At 37.2% G+C, this 16523-nt stretch overlaps 1 protein-coding gene across 2 annotated transcripts in view; it reads right to left on the bottom strand.

The window, feature by feature from the left end:
- The window catches only part of LINGO2 (leucine rich repeat and Ig domain containing 2), a 347291-nt gene that overhangs the window by 90494 nt on the left and 240274 nt on the right, over positions 1 to 16523 (bottom strand). The gene's annotated exons all lie outside the window — the stretch shown is intronic.

Raw genomic sequence — 16523 nt, 5'->3', positions numbered from 1 at the left:
TCCAGAGAGAGGCCCGGGCAGATTTGTTTTACACGTGCCCCCAGGTGATTCACAGAAATAGCCAAGATTTAGAAACTCTAGAGTAGAGGATGCTTATGGTCACTTCCAGACTGAATGGGCTACCTCTGATTTAACATTTAGCACACAGCATGCAATCCCTCTCTAAGTGGGAAAATGACTCTTCTTGGAACTGGGCAGGTACACTCAGAGCACAGCCCTTCCTTTTATCTGGTTTCAGTGTCAGGGTAATGCTGGACTTATACAATAAATTAGAAAGTGTTTTTTGGGAGGCTGAGGAGGGCAGACCATTTGAGGTCAGGAGTTTGTGACCAGCCTGGCCAATATGGTGAAAACCCGACTCTACTAAAAATACAAAAATTAGCCACATGTGGTGGCAGGCACCTGTAATCCCAGCTACTCGGGAGGCAGAGGCACGAGAATTATCTGAACCTGGGAGGTGGGAGGTTGCAGTGAGTCGAGATTGCACAACTGCACTCCAACCCAGGCGACAGACTAAGACTCTATCTCAAAGCAAAACAAACAAAAACAAACAAACAAAAAGGAAGTGTTACACCTCTGCTTCTGTTTTTCAGGAGATTGTAGAAAATTAGTATGATATCTTTCCTAACTGTTTGGCAGTATTCACCAGTGGAACCATCTGGGCCTGGTGCATTATTTTTTTGAAAGATAGTTATTGATTCAACATTTTAAATGGAGATAAGCTTATTCAGATCATTTCAATTTCTCCCTGTTTTGTGTCTTTCAAGGATTTGGTCCACTTTATCTAAGGTATCAAAATTGCTGGAATAGTTGCTTGCAGCATTTCCTTATCATTTAAACCTCTTTGGAATCTGTAGTAATGACCTTCTTGCATGTCTAATATTAGTAATTTGTGTCTTTTCCTTATTATTATTATTTGGCTAGCCTGGCTAAAGATTTCTCAGTTTTATTGATGATTTCAAATAACCAGGTTTTGGTTTCATTGCTTTTCTCTATTGTTTTCTTGTTTTCAATTGCATTGATTTTTGCTGTAATTTTTATTTCTTTTCTTCTGTTTCATTAGGCTTGACTTGCTCTTCTTTAATTTCCTATGGTGGAAGTTTAGGTTATTCATTTAGATATTTTTGTCTAATATAGGCACTTAATGCTACAAAAAAATTTTAAGCACTGCTTTTTCTGTATCATACATTTTAATAAGTTGTATTTTCATTTTTATTTAGTTCAAAATATTTTCAGTTACTTTTCAGAGTTCTTGTTTTATGTACAAGTGTGTCTTTTAATTTCTAAATATTTTGAGATTTTCTAGCTGTTATTGATTTCTACTTTAAACCCATTGTACTCTAAGAAGATAGTATAATTCTTATTTTAAGGTTTTTGAGGTGCGTTTTGTGGCCCATAGTGTGGTCTATTTTGGCGAATGCTCCATGTGAGTATCAGAAGAATATATATTTTACTGTTGCTGGATGGCATATTCTATAAATGTCACTTAGATTAAGTTGATTTATAGTGCTGTTTGGGTCAACTATATCACTGATTTTCTCCCTGCTTGATTTATCAATTATTGAAAGAGGGCTGTTAAAGTTTCCAACAATAATAGTGAATTTGTCTCTTTCCCCTTGGAATTCCGTAAGTTTTGCCTCTTTTATTTTCACACTTTGTGGTTAGGTAAACATACATGTTGGATTGTTACGTACTCTTGGAGAACTGACCTATTTATCATTATGTAATACTCTTTTTTATCCCAGATAATTTTCCTAATTCTGAAGTCAATTTTGTTTAAATTAATACAACTACTTCTGCTTTCTTTTGATTAGTATGAATATAGTAAAATTTTTTCCACTTATTTCTTTTTAATTTGAATCTTAATCTTTAAAGTAGGTTTCTTACAGATGACATGGAGTTGTGTTTTGTTTTTGTATTTTTAATTCACTCCAAAATGTTTTTTCTATAATTACTGCGTTTAACTATTAACATTTAAAGTAGTAACCAATCAACTCTAAGCAAAAACAACAAAGCTGGAGGCATCACACTACCGGACTTCAAACTATACAACAAGGCTACAGTAATCAAAACGGCATGGTACTGGTACCAAAACAGAGATATAGACCAATGGACAGAACAGAGGATTCGGAGGCAACACCATACATCTACAACCATCTGATCTTTGACAAACCTCACAAAAACAAGCAATGGGGAAAGGATTCCCTGTTTAATAAATGGTGTTGGGAAAACTGGCTAGCCATGTTCAGAAAGCAGAAACTGGAGCCTTTCCTGACACCTTACACTAAAATTAACTCCAGATGGATTAAAGACTTAAACGTAAGACCTAACACCATAAAAACTCTAGAAGAAAACCTAGGCAAAACCATTCAGGACATAGGCATAGGCAAGGACTTCATGACTAAAACACCAGAAGCATTGGCAACAAAAGCCAAAATAGACAAATGGGATCTAATTAAACTCCACAGCTTCTGTACAGCAAAAGAAACAATCATTAGAGTGAACTAGCAACCAACAGAATGGGAAAAAATTTTTGCAATCTACCCATCTGGCAAAGGGTTAATATCCAGAATCTACAAAGAACTAAAACAGATTTACAAGAAAAAAACTAACAAGCCCATTCAAAAGTGGGCGAAGGATATGAACAGACACTTCACAAAAGAAGACATATATAAGGCCAACAAATGTGAAAAAAAAAAGCTCATCATCACTGGTCATTAGAGAAATGCAAATCAAAACTACATTGAGATACCATCAAATGCCAGTTAGAATGGCGAGCATTAAAAAATCTAGAGACAACAGATGCTGGAGAGGATGTGGAGAAATAGGAACACTTTTACACTGTTGGTGGGAGTGTAAATTAGTCCAACCATTGTGGAAGACAGTGTGGCAATTCCTCAAGGACCTAGAAATAGAAATTCCATTTGACCCAGCAATCCCATTACTGGGTATATATCCAAAGGATTATAAATCATTCTGTTATAAGGACACATGCACACGAATGTTCATTGTAGCACTGTTTACAATAATCGCAAAGACTTGGAACCAACCCAAATGCCCATTGATGATAGACAGGACAGGGAAAATGTGGCACATATACACCATGGAATACTCTGCAGCCATAAAAAAATGATGAACTCATGTCCTTTGTAGGGACATGGATGAACCTGGAAACCATCATTCTTAGCAAACTGACACAGGAACAGAAAATCAAACACCACATGTTCTTACTCATAGGCAGGTGTTGAACAATGAGAACACATGGACACAGGGAGGGAAGCAACGCACACTGGGTTCTGCAGAGGTGGGGAGAACTAGAGGTGGGATGGTGGGGGCTGGAGAGTTGAGGAGGGATAACATGGGGAGAAATGCCAGATACAGGTGATGGGGAGAAAAGCATCAAATCACATTGCCACGTATGTACCTATGCAACAATCTTGCATGTTCTCCACATGTACCCCAAAACCTAAAATGCAATAAAATATATATATATATAACATTTAAAGGAGTATTGATAAAATTGGATTACTATCTACCACATTTGAATTGTTTTTTATTTGTTACATTTGTTCTTGGTTCTTTTCCTCCCTACCTAGATTTGGTTGGGTATTTTATATGATTCAATTTTAGCTCCTCCCTTAGAGTATCAGTTATACCTTATCAAAATTTTTTATTAACAACAAAATTTTGCAATGTATATAATTCACTAAGAAAGTCTATTTTCAAATATCACTCTATTTCTTGATATGTGGTGCAGGTATTTTAACAGACTATCCTCTAAATTTCTTCCTCCCATTCTTTGTGACATTGCTATCTTCATTTCACTTGTTCTATGTGCTATAAGCACTCAATACATCATTGCAATTATTACTTTAAATGGTTATCTTTTATATCAATTAAGATTAGAAATAAGAAAAATAAAATATTTTATCTTTCCTTATTCCTTCTGTTATATCTTCTCGTGATAAAATCCTTCAGCTTTTGTTGGTCTGAAAATCTCTGAAATTCTCCTTTTTTGAAGTCGAGTTTCACTGGATAGTCTAGTTTTGTGAGATTTTTTTTCCCTTTTTTTTTTTTGAGACGGAGTTTCGCTCTTGTTACCCAGACTGGAGTGCAATGGTGCGATCTCGGCTCACCACAACCTCCGCCTCCTGGGTTCAGGCAATCCTCCTGCCTCAGCCTCCCGAGTAGCTGGGATTACAGGCACGTGCCACCACGCCCAGCTAATTTTTTTTTGTATTTTTAGTAGAGACGGGGTTTTACCATGTTGACCAGGGTGGTCTTGATCTCTTGACCTTGTGATCCACCCACCTCGGCCTCCCAAAGTGCTGGGATTACAGGCGTGAGCCACCGCGCCCGGCCCTTTTTTTCTCTTTCAAGACTTTAAATATTTTATTTCATTTTGTTCTTGCTTGCATAGTTTTTGACAAGAAGTGTGGTGTAATTCTTATCCTTGTTCCTCTCTGAATTGTTTCTCTATCCTCCACTCCCTGGTTTCTTTCAAATACTTTTTGTCTTTCGATTTCTGAAGTTTGAATAAAATATGTCTAAGTGTAGTTCCCCCTCCACTCCCCTTCCCTCTCCCTCCCTTCCTGAATATTTATCTTGCTGGTGTTTGCTGAACTTCTTGGATCTGTGGTTTAGTATCTGTCATTAATTTTGGGAAATTTTGGTCATTATTACTCATATTTCTTCTGTTTTATTTTCTTTTCTCCTTTCTCTTTTAATTATGCTTGTGATATAACTTTTGAAATTGACCTACAACTCTGGATATTCTCTGCTGCTTTATTGCTTTTGTTTTGTTTTTCAGTTTGGGAAGTTTCTATTGACTTATCTTCAAGCTCATTGATTCTTTTCTCAGATGTGTCTGTTCTACTAATGAACTCATCAAAGGCATTCTTCATTCTATTTTTTTATTTCTAGCATTTTCTTTTGATTCTTTCTCAGAGTTTCTCTTTTTGATTATATTACTTATGTGTTATTATGCATTTTCTACATTTTCATTACAGCTTTTAACATATTAATCAGCTATTTTAAAATCCTTATCTGATAATTTAAAAAAACTGTGTCACATTTGAGTCTGATTCTGATGTTTGCATTTTGTTTTCAGACTGTTTTTTCTTGTGTGTTACTATAACTTGTAATTTTTTGTTGAAAGTTTGACATGATGTATCAGGTAATAGCAGTTGAAGTGAATAAACCTTAACCTTTACTGTTTCTCTGGCTAGGAGTTGAACTGTGTTTAATGATTGCTGTATTTGGGTACCTGAGGCTTCAAATTCCTCTTAATATCTTGTTTTTGTCACCTCATTAAATAGAATCTATGCCTGGTAGTTCTTTCATCTGTAACCTGCTGTTACTATATTGGAATCCCATTGGTATGGTGCTAAGATATAGAGAGGGGAAATGTTCCATACACTTATGAACAAATCTTAGCCTTTCAATGGGCTTGTACTTTGTGGCTAAGACCTTAACAAATTTTCTTAGCTTCCCCACAGCCCAATTGAAACATAAAAGCTAGAGGGTGCTGAAGTCAAAGAAATAAATCTTTCTCCTGGCAGGATAAAATCTTTTTCTCTGGAGTTGGCATTTGTTACCAAGAATGCTCTTGGCATATTTTACAATGGTAACTCTTCTCCCCTGCCAAAGCCAAGAAGAGATCCTTCCTGGTTTTCTAACACGAGAACCTGGTGAGATTCCTAGAGATAAAACCCATCAAAGTATGGGGCCACCTAAGATTATGCCACACAGGAATTTCTTCCTTTAGCTGGTCCATATTCAGCCTCTAACAATCCATCAAATCTACCACTGAAGTTTTTCTACCCGTTTATGGTTCTAGTAGCTTCTGTCTAGGGAAGCAAATTTCATTTTTAATTATCTGAATTCACCTTTCTGTCTAGACTCTGGGATAGCAGTTTGCCTTTTTCCCTCAATTTTCTGAGAAATTCCACTGATTTTTCAGTTTGCTCAGCTTTTTCTAGTTTTAAGAACAGGAGTGACCACTTCCAAGCTCTTTACATGTGGGAACTGCAGAGGGAAATGGCCCTTTTCAAAAAATAACCATGCATTTATGGTGATACCTTTGAGCAAATCAGCATGATTTTAGAATATCTAAGTACTTTCAGAGCTGCTTCCTACAGTTGTGAATGTTGTGCTCTACACAAAGACCACCGGCCTAGGAGGCAAGAAAAGGTGGCATCTAGTTTGTACAAAGGTGACTGGAGGATGGGTGGAGGGTGGGTAACAGCTGACCCTGCCTTACAAGGTGGCACAAGGGAGACTGAAGCCTGAGGTCATCAATTCCAACCATTTTAGGGAAGAATCCAGTGGCTCTTCTTAGCTCAGTTTGTGGGGAACATTCAGTTCTGCTCCAAGAATTCCTTCATCTTGCTGAGGCCTTGATGGAACAGGGCCAGTAACAGAAAGCCCTTTCAGATCTTCAGATTTTGCATTAATATCCAGCCTCACTCTTTGAGACGGCCAAAGCCTCCTTTTGTAATACCTTTACCTTTATTGTGCCTCCTGCTACCTTATGCTTGCCCGGCTGCCTGGTTTGACAACTTACATTTGTAATCAACAAGTGAGTTCCAATGTTCCAAAGTCACTGCCTCTTCATGGACACCTTCATTGTTCTGGGGAGCCACGTGGTGAATGTGAACTTGAGTTCTGAAAAGTAGGCTTGTGCCAGGCAGCCATCTTCTCCAAGGTGGAGCCAAATGTTGCATCTAAGCAGGATTTGAGCAGCACCTCCCCAGCCCTGACAATGAAATCAGGTCCTTGCTAGAGAGTAGGGATTGGTGACTGTAGACTCTGGTAATGATTCTGGCACTGCACAGTAGCAGGCAGACCTCATTTGTTTTTCTGCCTAGCACCAGTGCGAGATCATTGTTTATTATGGCTCAAAGGCAGTAATCATTTCACATAATGTGAGGATTTTTTTCACTCAATTACTTTCATGCTTTGGGCTGATGAGAATAATAATCATGTGTTGATTACCGGTATCTTGACAGATGATGCTCAGAAATGCAGGTCACTGCTTGCTCCTACCCTTTTCCCCCTCTAAACATTCAAGGTTGTGATTTGGAATTTCATTCAGTCACCACTTTTACATCCCAAAATTTCTGATGCTGAGAAGACCAAGGCAAAATATTTCTTACAGGGGCCCTCAATTTCTGCAGTCTGCCCTATGGGATAATTTATGCTGATTTGTTTTAAAGAGACAAGCATACATAATTCATGTCCTGTGCATTGCGGCTTTTGGCCATTGAAAATACTATCTCTCTTTTGGCAGCGCTTGCAGGAACTAGCTACAATAAACATTTCATACCTCAGTGGACACTCTTTTCTCAGCTAATAGAAGCCAGACTTAAATGTAGACTCCATCATGAGAGGACTGCATTTAATGAATTCATCTGAGCATTTTTTTTCCTTCCAAAGCATAAAATAAGCTTATTATCTGTATCAATAGTTGGTTTTTCTCAAAAGGAGTCAAGGTGTGAATGGGCATGAAAGGGAAATTAAATTGAAACTCTTGGTGGTTTCATGGTTGGAGGCCAGTTTAAAACTCAAACTCTAATAACTGCTTTTGAACTAGTCAGGAGAATTGTTAGGTCAGAAAGCACACAGATTAGGAGAGAGGCATCAGGGCTAGGTTTCCTACCCAGAAGGCAGAGGGCCAGACAAAGTGGAGACTTTTGAAGGTACCGGTGCCACTGCTAAGGATGGCTGGTTCATAGCTGTGTAGATTACACGGGTGTTAAATATAATCTACACGTGTAGTGCCAAAGTAGTAATTTAAAAATGCAAATCTCATCAAGCTACTATTCTTTCAAATTCCTCCAATGGCTTTCCATTTCACAGAAAATGAAGACCAAGGTGCCTGCATGATCATTTGGGTCTCCAATGCTTCGTCTTCATCTAGCCTTCCATTGCCTTTCCTTATTGAACTCTAGCTAAGGCCTGCCTTTGCCTCTCTACAACTGTTTTCTTTTACCTAAGAAACTCTTGTTTATGTTTCAGGATTCATCCAATACTTCCTCCAGGAACTTCTATTTATTCTGGCAAGTTTAAATCTCTTTTTAAGTGTAGTCATGCCCTTTTGGTTGCTAAGATTTTATTACTTGGGTAATTTTTGATGTTTACATCCCTACTAGACTGGAAACTCCTTAAAGGCACCTGGATTCCACTTTGGAAATGTATCCACCTAAGGCATAATAGATGCTAAATGAATGAATAAATTAGTGCAGTGGTTCTCAAACATTTTGAACATCAGAATTACCTGGATGGCTTGTTAAAGCACAGATTGCTGGGCCCCTAGAGTTTCTGCTTCATTAAAGTGGACTAAATAATTTGCATTTCTAAGGAGTTCTGGGATGGTGCTGTAGTCACACTTTGAGAACCACATAATAATAGAAAGTTTTCACTATTGCATTCTTACTTGGGGACCCCAAGTTAGAAAGCTTGCATTTGGGATCCATCTCTGCAACTAAATGCCTGGACGTCCTTAAGCAAATTCTTATATTTTCTTTCAAGTCAGTCAATACATCTTACTGCTTCTTTATTTATTTTTGAGGTATCTTCTCCATTCTTTCCCTCTGCTGTGTTTCTAGAGGGGAACGTTGTAACCTCACATTTGAACTACTGTAACCACATCCTTATCATTTTCTTGGCTACCATTCTCTGCTCCTTGAATTATTCATTTTTATTGACAGCTTTAAGTGCCTCAGATGCATTATGACTAAACCTTACCCTTATCTAAAATCTTGCTGAAGATCTCAGCATTCAAGGCTTTTTCACAACCTGGATCTCCTGTTTGTGTTTTTCACCTCTCCTAAATTTGCATGCACCTCTTCATAGCTTCTTGTACTTATCTAAATGTCCATCTTTCCTAACAGGCTGTCAGTTGTATAGGGGCAAGCATCATTACAGTCTTATCCACCTAACATAAATTTGACCCATTGTTGCTGCATCATAATACATTACTAAACAGATGAAAGTCACTGAACACTATTTTTTCTCTTGTATAATAGTAATACTGATAACCTTAGAAGCACTTAAATGGAGTTACTCTATGTCATAATTCATTCTTCAAATAACTTTACACATATCAAAGTATTTAATTCGTACACAAAGCATCCCCACTTTATGGGTGAGGAAACTGAGGTGTAGAAAAGTTAAGTAACTTGTCCAAGGTCTCACAAGTGGTGTTCAAGGATTCAAACCCAGGAATTTGGCTGTAGGAGTTCATGATCTTATCATGATCTTACCTATCATGCTATATTGATGGAGAAATAGTTCAAATAATGCCTAAAATTACCTGAAGCACTAACAATCTGTTATGTGTGTGCCAGTTTATTGAATTACATATAATCACAAAAAAATTATTCAGCACCTTTTATTTGTAGGGAGCTGTGGTAAATACTGGGGAAGTAAGTATGGATGGAATACAGCATTTCTGTCTAATCCTACAGGTCTCGGAGGTAGACAGTCCATGTTTCACCACTCTCTTAGCATTGTGACCTTAGGCAAGTTACTCAATCTTTCTGTGTTGTTTCTTTTAAATGGTGAAAATAAAATATATTTTACAAAGTTTCTGGCAGGATTAAATGCAAGGAGGTATATAAAGTATTTAGTACAATGACGAACACATTGTGTCTAATTAGTAGACAAGAGCTGTCATTCTAGCCCTGACCTTGAGGAGCTTTCCATACATTCAGGATACAGAAACTGGTAGTGATCCTCTTGGAGTAAGAATTTAGCTACTGAGAGAGATACAAGATGGCCAATCACTAGCAGCTCAGGATTGTAGCTCCCAGTGAAAGCACAGAGAATGAGAGGATGTCACACTTTCAGATGAATTTTTGTTGCTCAAGGATCAGGAGATTCCCAGCAGAGGAGCCCCACGGGTCGCCAGCGCGACTCTTGTGGCTGGTGCGGCGGTTTTGCTGGTACCTCGGTGCAGCGGTTCTCGGTGCAGCAGTTCTCGGTGCAGAGTAAATGGGACTTGGTCCCCTTTCAGTCGACGTTTGGAGCTCCAGGAAGGCACTGTCGCCCATTCAGCTGATTGAAAAAGGGACTCAAGAGGGAAGCCAGACCAAGGGACTCAAGAGGGAAGCCAGACCGGAGATTCCCGGGCAGAAAAGCACCATGAATCTTAATGCCGCTGTTTTAGCCGGCGCAGTGGGTTGCTCAGATTCCGGCGCTGGGAATCAACAAATTTGACGTCCACTCAGAGACCTAATTTGAAAGTCGGTAATTACAAAGATGACAGGTGGATAAATTTACAATGATGGGAAGAGACCAGCCTAAAAAGGCTGAGAATACCCAAAATCAGATTGCCTCTCCTTCTACAGGGGATCACAGTTCCTCATCAACAGGGGAATGAGGCCTGATGGAGAACGAGCGTGTTCCATTAACAGAATTAGGCTTCAGAAGGTGGATAATAAGAAACTTCTCTGACTTAAAAGAACATGTTCTAGCCCAATGTAAAGAAACTAAGAACCTTGAAAAAAGGTTTGACAAAGTCCTAATGAGAATAGACAATTTAGAGAGGAATATAAGTGAATTAATGGAACTGAAGAATACAATACAAGAACTCTGTGAAGTATGTGCAGGTTTTAACAGTTGAATTGATCAAGCAGAAGAAAGGATATCAGAGGTCGAAGACCAACTTAATGAAATGAAATGAGAAGACAAAATTAGAGAAGAAAGAGTAAAAAGGAATGAGCAAAGTCTCCAAGAAATATGGGACTATTTGAAAAGACCTAATTTACATTTGGTAGGTGTACCTGAATGTCATGAAGAGAATGAATCCAAGCTGGAAAATATTCTTCAGGATATTCAGGAAAACTTTCCTAACCTAGTAAGGCAGGACAATATTCAACTCCAGGTAATACAGAGAACACCATAAAGATATTTCTCAAGTAGAGCAACCCCAAGACACATAATTGTTAGATTCACCAGGGTTGAAATAAAGGAGAAAATTCTAAGGGCAGCTAGAGAGAAAGGTCAGGTTACCCATAAAGGGAAGCCTATCAGACTCACAGCAGATCTCTCAGCAGAAACCCTACAAACTAGAAGAGAGTGGGGGTCAATATTCAATATCCTCAAAGAAAAGAATTTTCAACCCAGAATCTCATATCCAGCCAAACTAAGCTTCATAAATGAAGGAAAAATAAAATTTTTCATGAACAAGCAAGCACTCAGAGATTTCATCACCACCAGGCTGCTTTACAAGAGCTTCTGAAAGAAGCATTACACACAGAAAGGAACAACCAGTATCAGTCATCCCAAAAACTTATCAAAAGGTAAAGAGTATCTCCATAATGAAGAATCTATATCAACTAATGGGCAAAATAGCCAGATAGCATTAAATGACAATATTAAACTCACAAATATCAATATTAATCCTAAATTTAAATGGATTAAATGCTCCAATCAAAGACACAGACAGGCAAATTGAATAAAAAGTCAAAACCCATCGGTACGCTGTATCCAGATCCATCTCATAAGCAAGGACACACAGAGACTCAAAACAAAGGATTGGAGGAAGACTTACCAATCAAATGGAGAGCAAAAAAACAAAAAACAAAAACAAAAAAAAAACAGGAGTTGTAACTTTCATCTCTGACAAAATAGACTTTAATAGTAACAAAGGCTAAAAGAAACAAAGAAGGACATTACATAATGGTAAAAGGATCAATGCAACAACAGGAGTCAATGATCATAAATATATATGCACCCAATATAGGAGCACCCAGATACATAAGACAAGTTCTTAGTGACTTATAAAGAGACTTGGACTACCACACAATAATAGCGGGAGACTTTGACACCACATTGTCAATATTCGACTGATCAATGAGATAGAAAATTAACAGGGACATCTATGATTAGAACTCAGACCTGGAACAAGTAAATTCAGTGAATATTTATAGAATTCTTCACCCCAGGTCCACAGAACATACATTTTTCTCAGTATCACATTACATCTATTTTGAAAGTGACCACGTAATTGGAAGTGAATCACTCTTCAGCATTTCTAGCATTTCACAGACTCAAATGAAATATTGTTTGGCAGTTGGTTTGTTACTTTCTTCCCTTATTCCTTCCTGTCTCCGCTGTTAAGCACAATTATCGGCATAAAAGAGGTTTTTGATACCTATTTTTAGATTGCATTCCAGCCTGGGCAATAGAGCAAGACTCTTTTCTCTCTCCCCCTTTTTCTTTCTCTTTTTTTCTTTCTTTCATAAAAAAAAAAATGTGGTGTATATACACAATGCATTACTATTCAGCTATCCAGAAGTAAAAAAATAATATGCTAACATTTTAAAAAATTTCCTTGTGAGATTTAGATGCATTTAAAATATGCAAATGTTGTAGGCTGGCAAACATAGTGTTTGACTATGGTACAATTATTTAATTGCTTTTTGCTTTGGTGTCCTAATCTGTAAACTTAGGAAAACATACGCCCCCGCTTACAGTGTTGCTGTGACAATGAATGACCCCAGGTGTCAAAAGGACCGGGCACCTAGAAGGTACAAAAAAAAAAAAAAAGAATTTAGCTACCATAAATTTTTGCCCGAATATATCAAAGATGAAATCTCATGTGTCCAGGGTTGGCCCCAAAAATATATAGAAGGGGTGGGGAAAATCCAATTAAAGAGGAAATCAAACTTAAAGGTCATAAAATGATTCACAAATGGAGCTTTTCTTTCTTGACCACTCACTTATTTGTTATTTATTGAGTACTAGGTGTCAGAAACTGTGCTAGGCACCAGGAATTCAGAAAAGGAAATAGCGTTTGTCTTTTTTTTCCTCTCAAAATTGTTTTCATCACTCATGCTATATTTTAACTTCTGTTATTGACTCCCTTGACAAATGTTTTAAGAAAGATTCTGAAGCTGAGTTTAGGCTTATCTAGAAAACATACCAAAGAGCTATCGCTGAACAGAATTAGAAGGCTTGGGGTTGGTAGACTTTTAACATAGCCTTTCCACAACTAGGCAGGTGCAATGCAGCCACATCAAATCTATATTTCATTGATTCTTGTCTTTCACTTTCTCAGCTTTTCAAGCTACTCTGCCTGTCATAGCAACAGTGTTACATCATGATGAGATGATAGGATATTACGGAAATCTATACTATAAAAGGTAGAAGTAGGATTTAGGTTTCTATATATGCTATATTTGCTCACATAAAAATGTATATACATAACACCCACAGAAGATCATAACAATATACATAATATAACTGAAATTAACAACTGTATATATACAGTTGTCTCTTTGTATCTGCAGGGGATTGTTTCAAGGACCCTCATGGACACCAAAATCAGAAGATGCTCAAATCCCTTATAAAAAATGGCATAGTATTTGCATATAACATATGCACATCCTTGCATGTCTCTAGATTACTTGAAACACTCAAAACAATGTAAATGTTATGCAAATGGTTGTTATACTCCATTTTTATTTGTGTGTTTATTTTTATTTTTGTGTCTTGAATATTTTTGATGAGCAGTTGGTTGAATCCATGGATGAGAATCCACAGAGATGGAGGACTGCCTACACCCACATAGGTAAAGCATATATGTAAGTATACAGACACACACAAGCACACATTTGTAATCATCCAAAATTTACCTCTTCTGAGCCTATGGTTCCAATTTAATCTTGGTGCAGCAGGCCCCAAGGCAATCATCAAACACTGCCCAGAGAAGTGCTTATTAGGTGCTTACTAGGAAGGCTCACAGGAGCTTTCAGAAATAGGATAGGCGGGGCTAGATGACAGTGAGTATATAAAAGACCGTCTATCTAAATTTCAGCATTGCATCTTTCTCCCTATGAAGCAATCTGCTTAATTCACATTTTGTTTTAAGGTATTTAAATATACAAAACATAAGGTCCCTTTAAGAAGCCAAATAAGACAATTTTTTTCATCTAGAACAGTGATTTTCAAACTTAAGTGCATATTACTAAGACTAGAGGCTAGTGTAAAAATGCAAGGTCAGATCCACAGAATCATTTCTTGAGGGTGGGATCCAGGAATCTGAATTTTAACAAGCATCTCACTGTTCTGCTGCCTTTGATCTGTGGCCAATATATTGAGAAACACTAAGATGTAAATTAAAAATAGGCAGGATACTTCTGAGAGCTACTTAGATAACAGAAAGGAGATAGAAGATGCAAGGCTTGTTGATATGTTTGGCAGGAGAGATGGTTAAGCCATTCTGAAACTGAGAGGCAGGTGGGGAAATTTAGCACTCTCAGTACCAGCAGCAGGAGCAGCTATGAAAGGAGCTGCATATATAATACAAAGAACCATCAAAAATAAAATGAAGGAGATGATTCAGTAGATATAAAAAGTGACCTGCAATAGGCAATAACAACAGATACGTTTAAAAATTTACTGAGATAGTCAAACTAAAAATAATTAGATAGTCAAAAATAATGAAAACTATGAAAATTGTTAGCTGTTTTAAAATTAAAGATAAATGTCATGGGGTGCTGAGATTATATAAAATAATGTGTGGGAAGTTCTTAGAATAGTTCCTGGCATGTGCAATTTCTTCAAGAGTTGTATTGCTTCTTATTAATTATTAACGTGCAATTATATAACTTTGAAAGCATTTCTTGTTGGTTGGATCACGTTTGTAGATCAGAGGACAAAACTTAAAGACACAATAATTCCATATTCCCTAGAGAAATAGGAAGATTCCTACTGAAGGAAAGGACAATTCTCAAGTGAAGAGTCTAAGAAAATGAATCTGGAATCCCAGAAATCCGAGAAGATGATGCAAGGCCACCAGAGATCATGATACAGAAGTAAAGCTGATCCCCAAGGAGAAGGTATTCTGACCTGTAAGAGCTTCCATATACTTCAGACAGAAATTAGCTATCACTGAAGATTCAAGTAAAATCAGAAATTATAGGGAAGAATCAAACGGTGCACAGATAAGTGCTTATTAACGGAATGTGAGAACTTGGGTACAAATGACTCATGTTCAACACTAACTTGGAACCTGAGAAAACACTCTCCTTAACTGAAGCCATTTCTGAGATTCTGAGATAGAAAAGTGTAAAACAAATTGTATATTTATTTTAGCTTAATATATTTTTATATTTTGTAGAGTTTTTATTAATACATTTCATATATATATGTTGACTAAGTTAACACCCTAAACTAAGAGACTCACTGGTATTTATGCAATTAACTCAGAAAAAAAAGTCACAAAATTTCAAAGAAATAAAAACAAAGTTACTGTTATACCACGCAACTGAAATTTAAAAAGGCCCAGAGACACTTTACTCATTAATAAGCTAAATATTTGGCAATCAAAATGTATAAAATGGCTTGGAAGTGGGAAATAAAGCAAGCATTGAGTAGCCAACACTTAAGTACCTAACAGCAGATACGAAGTGTCTGCTCCAGGAGCTGGTATGACAGCACTCGCAGTAACGCATCATCCTTTCAGTTTGAGTGACTGAGTTACTCAGGTATTTTCTCAGAAACTAATCTTATTTGAAATAAAATTCTAACATGTTATAACCCTAGCATATATTAAAAGAGCGGACTACAGTGTGGCTTAAGAAGGTGGTACCATTAAGAGCAAAAAGTGACAAGGAGTAATCCAATAATGACGAAGGAAAAGGAAAAACAAAAAAGGCAGACAAAGATTCAAAATGTGACTTGGAAGTTATTTAAGTAAATCCTGTATTTACCTGCGTACCGTTGACAAATTGCTGAACTCCCCACGGCGACATTGCACTTTAAGAGAAAGAGGTAGTAACAGAAACAGATGAGAGAGAGAGAGAGAGAGAGAGAGAGAGAGAGAGAGAGAGGGAGAATTTCCTGAGAACAAGGATTTACACTATACAATCAATTTTATACTTTCTCAATTCTAATATTGATTCTATAATAATAATTAATGGAGTCTGGTTTAATGAGGCTTTATAGTGTTAGGTCAAGTTTTCCTCATATCCAATCTTCTCCTCGGCTATAAATAAGCCTTCAAAATGAGAGAAACAATAACTTTTCCTGGAGGCCAAGACTATATAGAAGATGTGATTTCTCTGATATACTAAAATCAGTGGTGGACTTGTGTTAGGCTTGGAGATACTCACTAAACAAAATGGGACCATCCACCATGTTTTGCATAAATTAAGCAGTCTCTGTTTCTACCCACTTCAGTAAAAAAACAGGGTGATCTGTGAATGTTTTTGAACAATTCAGTTTTAAAAATTTAACATTGACATATAATAATTATATATATTTATGGGGTATGTTTTGATCTCCGATTACATGGTGAAATGATGAAATCAGTCTAATTGAATCCATCACCTTAGAAACGTACAAAATTGCTAAAAAGCTGATGGATTTTGATAGCGTCAGATTGCTTTAGTAGGAATCTAGAGTCTGCCACGTGTTTGCTGTGTGACCTTAGCTACTTAGCTTCTCAAACTCACTTTCCTCATCTTTAAAATGGGGATAATCTAGTATCTGCCACACAGCATTGCTGCTGG

The sequence above is a fragment of the Aotus nancymaae genome, unplaced genomic scaffold (genome assembly GCF_030222135.1).
Source record: "Aotus nancymaae isolate 86718 unplaced genomic scaffold, 86718_ANA_hifiasm-v0.15.2.pri h1tg000003l, whole genome shotgun sequence".
Lineage (NCBI taxonomy): Eukaryota > Metazoa > Chordata > Mammalia > Primates > Aotidae > Aotus > Aotus nancymaae.
The sequence above is the reverse complement of the archived record's forward strand: the minus strand, read 5'-3'. Positions and strand labels throughout refer to the sequence as shown.